This window comes from Callospermophilus lateralis, chromosome 19 (genome assembly GCF_048772815.1).
Source record: "Callospermophilus lateralis isolate mCalLat2 chromosome 19, mCalLat2.hap1, whole genome shotgun sequence".
Taxonomy (NCBI): Eukaryota; Metazoa; Chordata; class Mammalia; order Rodentia; family Sciuridae; genus Callospermophilus; species Callospermophilus lateralis.
The window spans coordinates 24,139,843-24,149,324 of record NC_135323.1 but is presented as its reverse complement, the minus strand read 5'-3'; the positions used below and the strand labels follow the sequence as shown (position 1 = coordinate 24,149,324).

Genomic DNA, 9,482 nt, shown 5'->3' with positions numbered 1-9,482 from the left:
CCTCCCTCCGCACATGGTCTCCTTTGTCCTGTCGCCGCCGCCGCCGCCTCGCTCCTAGCTCCGCGCGCCGCGGCGGCGGCTCGGGCCGCTCCTCTCCGCCTCGCCCGCCGGCCCGGGACGCACCTCGCGAGCCCCCGCCCGCCGGCCCGGCCCGCCGCGCCGCAGGAGCCGCAGGGAGCAGCGGGCGAGCGCGGGCCGGGCGCCCTCGGCGGGCGCGCTCCCCCCCGCCGCCCGCCAGGACTCGGCCGCGCTGGATGTGCGCGCGCGGCGCTGGCTCTCGGCCGCCCGAGGCTGCTGCTCCGGTTCGGATTTGGTTCGCGTGCATCCGCTTTCAGACTTTGGCGAGGAAGGAGCTGAGACTTGCGGACAGAGCCGGGCTGGAGTTGGGCGTTTTCTCTGCGTGCGTTTTGCTGGCTTCACCCCGGGCTCTGGTGATCACCCATCAGGAACCCTGCTAAGGACCCAAACCATGAACTTGGGGCTGACAGGACCGCTTAACCCCTTGCGACCAGGTAATGCAGCCCGGGGGGCGCGACGCGCTCGCCTGCTAGCGGCCCGCGTCAGGAGGGAGGCGGCCGGGTCCAGGGTCTTTTGTTGCGCGGCCGGGCCCGTGGGCAGGAGTGGCAGGGCGGGCTGCTCGCGGCCGGCGCGCCCGAGCCCCATGCGCCACCCCTCCTCTGCCTCCGCGCCCTCCCCCCGCGGCCCGGCGTCCGCCTTTGTACTTTCGGCCCTCGGCCGCCGGGGCTCGGCCGGGGCGGCGGCGCGGGGCCAGGGAGCGGGGTGCCGGAGGGCGCGGGGCCGGGCCCAGCCCCGGGCGCCCCGAGGGGCCCCGCCCGACTCCGGGCCGAGGCCTGCGCCCGCGCGGGCTGGAGGCCTCGGCGCTGCGCCGCGCGCACTTTGGCTGGTGGCGGCCCGGCGCCGAGGTCGGGGTCCCGGCCCGCAAAGGGGCCCAGGGAAGCGAAAGGAGAGCGGGCGCGGGCTCGGCGGCTGGTGGAGGAAGTCGCGCCTAAGTTTCGGGGAGGCTCCGCTCCTGGCTGCAGAGTCTGCCCTCCGCGGGCGCCGCCCCAGGTCTGCGGCCCCAGGGGTAGAGCGCACCCGCCGCGGGAGTCGCCAGGGGCGCGGAGGGCTCTCGCCCGAAGTCCCCCTTCGATCGGTCGGAGTTATTTAACTTTTCTTTAAACGTCAACTACGGTTTCTAGTAATTGTTTAGTTTCACGGGGAAAGACAGCCCCCATCCACGTACACAAAAAGCCCGGAGACGATCGGGTTTCCGAGCCCTGGCCTCGCCTCCGGACGCTTCCGAGCCGGCGAGGGAGGAAACCGAGCGGCGAGCGCGGCCGTCACGGGCAGGGGCGCCCCGCGAAGGCAGCCGCGAGGCCCCGCTCGCCCCCGCGCCCCCGAGCGTCGTCTTGGTTTAAACTACCGAGGAGAACGATCCCGACAGTGGAAGGCAATGCAGGCGTTTTTCCTGCAAATAACGAAAACGTGCCCACGATGCGGACCCAAGGAGCCAAACGATCTGTGCAAATGCTTGGAAAGTGCAAGTGGAGGAAAGTTCACCGCGGAGGGGTGGAGGTGTCGGCGGCTTCCGCTTCATGCATAGGCCGAGGCGCTCGGCTCTGGCTCTGGGACCGAGCCGGCATGACTTGAGCCACCTGCTTGGGAGAAGGGGATTCGGAAGCCTTTTACGGGGGCCAGAGGCCCACTGCGGTCACCATCTTCTGGGTGTTTTCCACGGAGGCCTTTTTGAAACGTCCCTTGCCCGGTTACAGGAGGAGGCATTTCAAGCTTTGTGACATGTCAGTAAATTAAAGGGCTCAAAAATATTTTATTAGGAGACCCTCCTAAGCCTTCGCATACCGTGTGAGACTCACCTCCTTCATAACTTGCTGGATGGCATCTTAATAATCAAGTCCTCAAGTTGGGTTCAGACTGAAGGACCCTTACCTGCCTATCAGGACTGCAGAGCCCCATGCAGCTCACAATGGTGGCAGTCCAAGAAGGCTCTGAGTGGCCAACCAGAGGTCCTGCTCCCCCACACCCAGTGCAAGGAAAACTCTTTGGGTCCATTTCCTTTCCCTGCCTGTGTTTCTGCATATGTGGGGCCGTCATTTGTTTACTATTTATTTGGGCCAGTTAGAATAGTCTTAACAGGCAATCCCTTAATTTTTAAGGATTATTTCAGCTTGGCAAAATGATTTAACAGTGACGTTTTTCTTAAAAATAAAATTAAAAAAAAAATCAACTCCAGTTTGTTTTTTAAGCCATGAATGGACCAGCCATTTCAAGAGAATTCCAGGCCATCCTAACAGATACTTTTTAATTGAAGAATAGCAAAATACTCACATTGGGAAGTTTTTAGTTGGGAAACTCGTATGCTTAGAAATCTCCGTTAATGCTTCAGGATAACAACACTGTTAGTGTCATTTTTGGTTAACTTGGTAGTCTTGATCTGTTTGATGCATAACTTGTTCCTCCCCCCATGCAACACTTTTTCTAGTAGTTGATTTTCATGAAAAGCTACTGTGATATTTAGTTTTATTTAGTTTTGTTTAAGATGTCATCAAGGCTCTCTGTGTACTTTTGTTTTTCCAGCAGAGGAGGAAAAGTCCAGGGTTTATTTTGAACAGTATAATTGTGTGCAGTTGAGTACTTACTCTGCACATTAATTTTCCCCTTCAATTCCATTAATCTTCTGAACTATCCCTATAGATAGAATATTAGAATTAAAGGAAAGGGAAAATAGCCATAGTAAAAATATTTTGTCATTTTTTTAATCACCTGCACTGAAAACAGAACGTCTCCCCTATATGCACTGGAATGTCTCATCTTCCTCAGTGTAACGAGGAAAGACTAAGCAGAGTATCTTCTTTGTCCCTAAAAGCTGGCCCCAGAGTAAGAAAGCACTGTACCTCAGATCCCCCTCCTGGTGTCCTCACATTGCATGCCTTCCTTTGCGTGGCTTGTGAAGTGTGAAGGAGGGTGTTATGCCTTTGAGTGGAAATATACCTTAAAATTCATGTAGCACGTTGCTTCATTTTTATTTTTTCAAGTCCTACAAATATTCAGTGCTTCTGAAACATTCCAGCATTTTCCACTAAACCGACTTAAATGTTTATTTTCCAGAACATCAGTGTATAATTTAAATTGGCTTTCGTCTTGCTATTTAGACAGGCTTATTTCGCTTTCCTCAAGCCACTGTAATAATTAGCAGACATGAGCTGTAGAAAATGGGAAGGGACTCATGCTGGTGGCATGTACAGTGACGGGGTCTGGGCAGGTCGCTTGTGTCTGGTCATAAGCTCGTCCTGGTGACTCTGAGAAACAGGGGATCTTTAGGTTCATCAGATGAAAATTAATTTCTGGGAGTATTGGCTGACACTTTAGTGAAAAAAGCTTAGCAGTAAATAGTAGGCATTTCTGATTTGTGGAGAAAATTGAAAAATAGGCATGTCTGCAAGTAGCATGCAAAAATACCATTTCCAAAATAATGATCTGTCAGCGAAATTGGAAAATCATTATGCGAATGAGCTGAATTGCTTTGTGTATCATCTCATAGAAACATGTTTTGCACAGATAATATGTCTAATAAGGACACATTTTTAAAAGCAGATTTTTTTCTCCAGCAAATAGCTGCACTGCAGCCCTCTCCAGCAGTCGGCTAGCACCACCTTGTGGATGATTCAGGAAACGCTGCTCTCCCTGTTAGGCTGTCCTCAAAGGAGTGAAGTAGTTTAAGGTGGTAGTATTGATGATGGGCCCACAGTGTCAACAGCAGGCCTAACCCTTTCCTCCCCTTCTTGTTTTTCAGGCTTCAGATGCCAGCTCTGAAAAGCTCTTCAACACTGTAATTGTGAACAAAGGTAAGGCTCCTTCATTCTTCTGCTTTTCCTTCGGAGCTGCTGTTCACGTTCTGAGCTTATGCTTGAGACAGATCTGAACGTTTATGATGCATTAAGAGTATCTTAAAAGAACACGCTGAGTCCTTGGGTGGGAGCCCACTGCTGCCCGTGTGACTGTGGCCTCCTGTGGGAAGCTGCAAGCGGGAAGGTCTCTCAGACGTCCTAGCTTGGCTGTGGCTTGCCAGCTCCCTAGCAGAGGGATTCAGTAGTCCCCTACAGTGCCCGCTGCGGTGACCGACCCTTGGTGCTTAGTATTCACAGTGCTGCGGCCATAAACCAAGCCTTACTCTGCTGTGGGCTTTCTATAAAGTTAATAAACGAGCAAGAGGGCAGAATTTAAATATGCACTGTCCCCATTAATTTCTTCCAGACCTCTATCTAGAGTAAGAGAGGCTAATGATATAGCAGTACATTAAGGGAGGACTTATCTTAAATCATTGCCAGTAGGCTTCTTGGCAGTTTTCATTTGTAGCAGTATTGTTGGAAATAATGAAATTTAGGGAAGTCTCTAATCATGGGCTTTGAAGGTGTGTAATTTGAAAGGTATAAATTATACAAACTATTTAGTCTTTGCTTTTCCACTATAGAACCTGATTTAGGGCCTTGCAGGATAATTGCTAAATAAAGAAGATGGTTTGCCTGTGATAATTTCTCTCTGTCACACTGGGGATCTTGGTAGCCCTGGATAAGAGTGGCTTCTCTTCAAGGGGACTGTGAGGCCATTTCAGCCTTCCAGGTGCCTTGGCTAGCATTTTTGTTAGCTGGTTAGTAAGACGTTTCCAAGTGCAGTTATTTTGACTCCCAGATTATTTTGGAATTTGAACCAACTGCAATTTTAAATAGTACATTATGTTTAGCGTTCCCTTGAGGTGTGTGTGCTCATGTGATTGCTGTTACTCCCAGAATTACTGTCATATTGAATTTTATCTTTTTTATTGCATAATAGAGTTCCAGTTTTATATTTCATCATATTTTTTGATGGACTGAAAGTTTGTATAAATTTGTAATCCATAATGCTAAAAGCCCAATAAAAGAAGATATGTGCAGTTCCTAGCAGACAGTGCTTATGCGTAAAAATACATAATTGTTTACTGCTCATTTTGAGGAGGGAAGAGCTTGGGAAGACAGTGGGGTGTCCTGTGAGAACTCAGGGTACCAGAGGGAGACTGAGGCAGGGGAGGGCACGGAAGAGGCTTCTGGGACTCCTGACCTGGACAGCCAGACAGGACTGAGTCTTTCTTTTGCTAATTTGCTATTAAAAGCTTTGGAATGTGTTTCCCCTTCCTGGGGCTGCCCTGAAGGCACTGGCTCTGGGCCGGCCTTGGGCCTCCCTGGCCCTGAAAGACCCCTCAGGGCAATGGAGAGGGACTGAAGAGCTGCACCCCTGCCCCCCCACCCCCTTCCAGTCAACCTTTCCCACATTCTTATTTTTGTTTACTTACAGAGTGTGATTTGTGGCATCTATTTGGTTGTGAATAGTCATCCCCTGACAGGGCCCTTTCTTCTGAGCTGCTTTTCTGGGGGTGATTTAGTCGCCTTGAAAGGATTAAGGTTTCTTTGTGTACTAAAATCAACATAGGCTTTTTCTAAGCTTTGCTTGGGAAACCATACACAAATAAGCATTTTAGTTGATGGCAGATTATTCCTTTGCCCCTTATTTCCATCAAAATGGCCTTTCTTTTCTCCTCCAGAGTTTCCCCTTAATGCCTTATGCTAATTCTTGTTGGTAACATGAATGACAAGAGCGGAATCAGTGCAAATCCAGGTGCTGCAAAGTAGACTGCCCGGTACCGCACCCCTCCCTGGAGAGAAGGCAGCACAGGGGGAGCTGAGGGGGAGGCCTGGGCAGTTTTGTTAAGGGGATTAGTATTCAAACTGCTAAATATCAGGAAAACAACTTCAAAAAGAGATTCATTGTGCAGCGATAATGTCAATAATTGCTTCAAGACAGGTGCAGAGTCTTGTTCTGTGCTTGGGTTTGGGTCTGTTTCTGCTTCGGGTAGTGCCGGTGTTTACTGGATGGATGGTTGACAGGGCCTCCAAGGAACTGTCAGCTCCCAGCACATCAAGTTCAAGTTCTCCTGCAGAACAGCCTGCCTGCCTGAGAGTCAGGTCTGCTGTCTCTGTCCGGTGTCTTTAGCCAAGAGCAATAAAAAGCCTTGTAAGAAAGGGCAAATCTACACCAGGTAACAAACACTGCTGGGAAAACCTTCAAGGCCTCAGCATGCTGAGCAGTCTAAGGACAGTGTCGGGGAGCTGACACCGTGTCTCTCCATCTGGAGACTTTCCCTCTCAGAAGCCTGGCAGTATTCTGGCCTGAGAGGAGCGTGGCTTTAAGCTCTTGGTGAGGTTATGCTGGCAGAGTCGGTCCATAAAATTTCCCTGCAAGAGGGCAGTGCTAATCTCACCAGCTGATTGTAGGGAGGAGGCTTTGACATTGTGCTTTACAGTGCTGGAGAGGATGCTCTGAGCTGAACAAGACCGGGGCTCAGGTCCTGCCTGTCTGCTCCTGAGCCTGAACCGGTCGTTCAGCCCCTGTTGGCCAGGAATGCCAGTCATGGTGAAATCAGCCCTGGCCAGCATCTCTGGTGAACTGGAAAGGGCTGAAACGAGGGCTCAGGGAATGTGTTTTCTACAACTTGTCCAAGGACTTTGTTTTGACTCCCATGTTGTAGAGTCCATTCGAGGCAATGGAGAACCAGTCAGAGCTTTCCTTCCAGGTGTTCCAAACATGGCTTCCATGAATGCCTTGTATTTCCTGTTTGGAAAGAAGCTAACCAAGCAGCACGTGGTTATGTGTGCGCACAACACGCAATGCAGTGCAAGGCAGGGTGGAGTTGGGCCTCTGCATTGTAGGGATTCATGCTGTAGACATAAAAAATAGTTTAATCAAGGTCACGGCTGCCTTATTTAATCTTTATGTGTTTAAATGTTTACAGGATGTTCATGTGAATTTTATGAATCCTTCTGTCTTTGTGACTCAACCATCTGCCAAAGAAAAAATCAATTTTCCCACTGAGACAGAAACAGAGAAACTGACTTACTGTCCCTATTTAGCAGGACAAACGGCCTTAAGAGCAGCAGGGTGCGCACCCCAGTTTCTGGAGCTTTCATTCCTAGAGGAACTGGCCAGTGCTACTGCCCCTTCTCAGGTGCTCCCCCCTGTGGCCTTGCCACTTTGATGTGTAGTTAAGAGCAGGAAGGAGGCTCTGGCTGCTTGCAGTCACACTCATCCTGCTGGGTGATGAGTCTCTTCTCCAGTTCTTGGTGACTGAGAGCAGAGCCCAGAGGAGGAGGGAACAGAAGGAAGCCTTCGTGGGAGGTGGGAGGAGGAGCAACGAGTGGTCAGGTGTTGTGGAGCCTTTTGTTCTCTGGACTCCATCCCTGAGGGGGGCCCAGGATCCACACTGGGAGGAGGAAGGTCCTAAGCCACCTCCCTTCCTGACTCCTCCCAGGACTGATGAGCAAGCTAGCAAGCCAGACATGGACCCTGCGACTTTCTCACCCCTTCTTTCCTCCACCTTTCACTCAGGTTGTAGAGTTGGACCCTCCTGGCAAAAGCCCTGAGCCAGAAGGGAGGGAGCTGTGCCCAGCTAATGGGCATCTCTGGGGGGCTGGAGTGGGGAATAGTCCAGCTGGGAAGGGGTCCTGAGTTCTGCTCCCTCCTGCCGTGAGCACCCTCCTGGGTAGGACCCACCACACCCGGTCAGATCAGCCCTGGGGAGTCCGAGTGGGTGCTGTGAGTGGGTGCTGCGTCTCCATGATGAGCACCACCTGGAGCTGGAGCTGGAGCTGACTCTGCCAAGGCCTGACCACTCCTCGTAGTGGGCTGTGCCCGGCCTCCTGGGCTGACTCTGTGCTGAGGGTTTCTCAGGGGACTCAGAGGAGATGGAGCCTCAGGTTAGGCGTGTCCATTGCATGTTTGGCCGTATGGCTTATCAGCATCTTGGAAAGAAGGTCTGACTGAAAAATAGCCTGAGTTCTGAGGAAAGAGGCAAGAAACAGGTAACCCAGAAATAGTGCTGGCTCAGAAACTAGGCTCCTGGGCATCCCTAATGGCTGTGACACCATTTTGTAAGGTTTAGACATGAGGGAATTCCTTGGTTTCTCAACAAAAAATGGTTAAGAGTTCCATTACCACCAGAGCCGCCATTGGCTTTGAGGAAAGTCCCTCCCCCTGGAACGATTCCAAGTGCACGGAGATACTGCTGTGGACTGTGGGCTGGCTTTCTAAGAAAACGGACGGTTTAGACTCCAGAGTCCACATATAAAGAACACAAGGGGAGCGTTTCCAGTCCTCGTGGTGGCCAGGTACAGGTAGGCATGCAGGACGAGGTACAAGGACCTTCCCGTGTGCGCAGGAGTGGACGGGCCAACCTCAGCTCTATGCACTAGCTGAGCCTTTGTCACCTCTTAGATCCCAGCTAAGGGGATGTTGGAGCATCACTTGTCTTGATTTTTCTCCCCCTGGACCTTTTCTGTGCTGCTGGAGCGTGTTCCCTGGGGTTTTTAGGAGAGGGAGATATCTGGTGTGTGGAGAATTAAATGGTGCTGAAGGGTGGTTGGTGCCTGGTGGGAGACAAAGTCCTGAGCGCCTCCTCCCCCTGAAACTGCAAGTAGTGCCACCAGCCCCTTTTGTCACAGAAACTGACCTTCCCTTGGAAGCAGCCTCTAGAAAGAAGCTGCTGTGTGGAGTTCTTCTTTGAGAATTCTTGGAAACAGATGCTTTGTTCTGTTGGTGTGAAGCCTCCAGTAAGAGCCTAGAACTACTCCATGTTGTGACGAGTGTCTCTCTCAACCTGTGTCCCATGGTTGCTGCAGGTCCTCCTGCAGAAGGCCTGCTGCGTGTGCAGGGCCTGGGTAGAGCGGGCTCCCAGCACTGCTCTTCTGGCGGAGGTGGACTGTGCTCCATGCAGAGGATTTCCAGGTGTCTTTGGGGACGCACTCAGTGCTTTCCAGGGGGAAGGCAGAAAGCCAGATCCCAGGCCCAGATGCCCTGTGCCCGCTTGGGAGCCCATCAGAGTGTAAGGGATGCTGGAGGCCCTGTTCAGACTCCCAAGCCCTGTGCTTGTTTTATTGGTGATCACTGGGTCCTCGGAAGGAGCTGCCCCAGCCTGGCAGGCTGGCTGAAGGCTCAAGTGTCAGCCCCTCACCCTGTCCTGCTGGCCTCCAGAGCCATACACCCTTCCTGGGCGCCACTGTGATCAAGAAAACAAAAGCCTCAAATCCATCCTCAGACCTTGAAGGAAGAGAGTTAAATGACCACAAGGGCCCTCCCTGGACACTGTCAAGTACTGGCCAGCTCCGAGTGAAGGAGGCCTGCGCAGACCCACAGCCTCTGATCATTTCTGGTTTCTGACAACTGCAGAAAAATGTTGTTTTCTCTGAAAATGTATGTTTATTTAACTAGGTTTCTTTTTGCTTCACAATCTGGATTCCATTCAGTCAGTTACCACTCCAATTAACTAACAATTATTTAACATTAACAGTAATTACAGACGCCAGTTAAGCGCCTACAGATGTCAACTGTTAGCTTTGTACCTAATCACTCAATGAAATGGAGAAAGTTCAACAAACATC

The 9,482-nt window shown here is 51.5% G+C and overlaps 1 long non-coding RNA gene across 1 annotated transcript in view; it reads left to right on the top strand.

Annotated features, from left to right (window-relative positions):
* Positions 1–367: 367 nt before the first annotated feature.
* LOC143638243 (uncharacterized) overlaps positions 368–9,482 on the top strand; it is a 55,956-nt gene continuing 46,841 nt past the window's right edge. The window contains exons 1-2 of the long non-coding RNA XR_013154576.1: positions 368–512; positions 3,812–3,863. This is a non-coding gene — a long non-coding RNA (uncharacterized LOC143638243). The remainder of the gene's footprint in view (positions 513–3,811; positions 3,864–9,482) is intronic.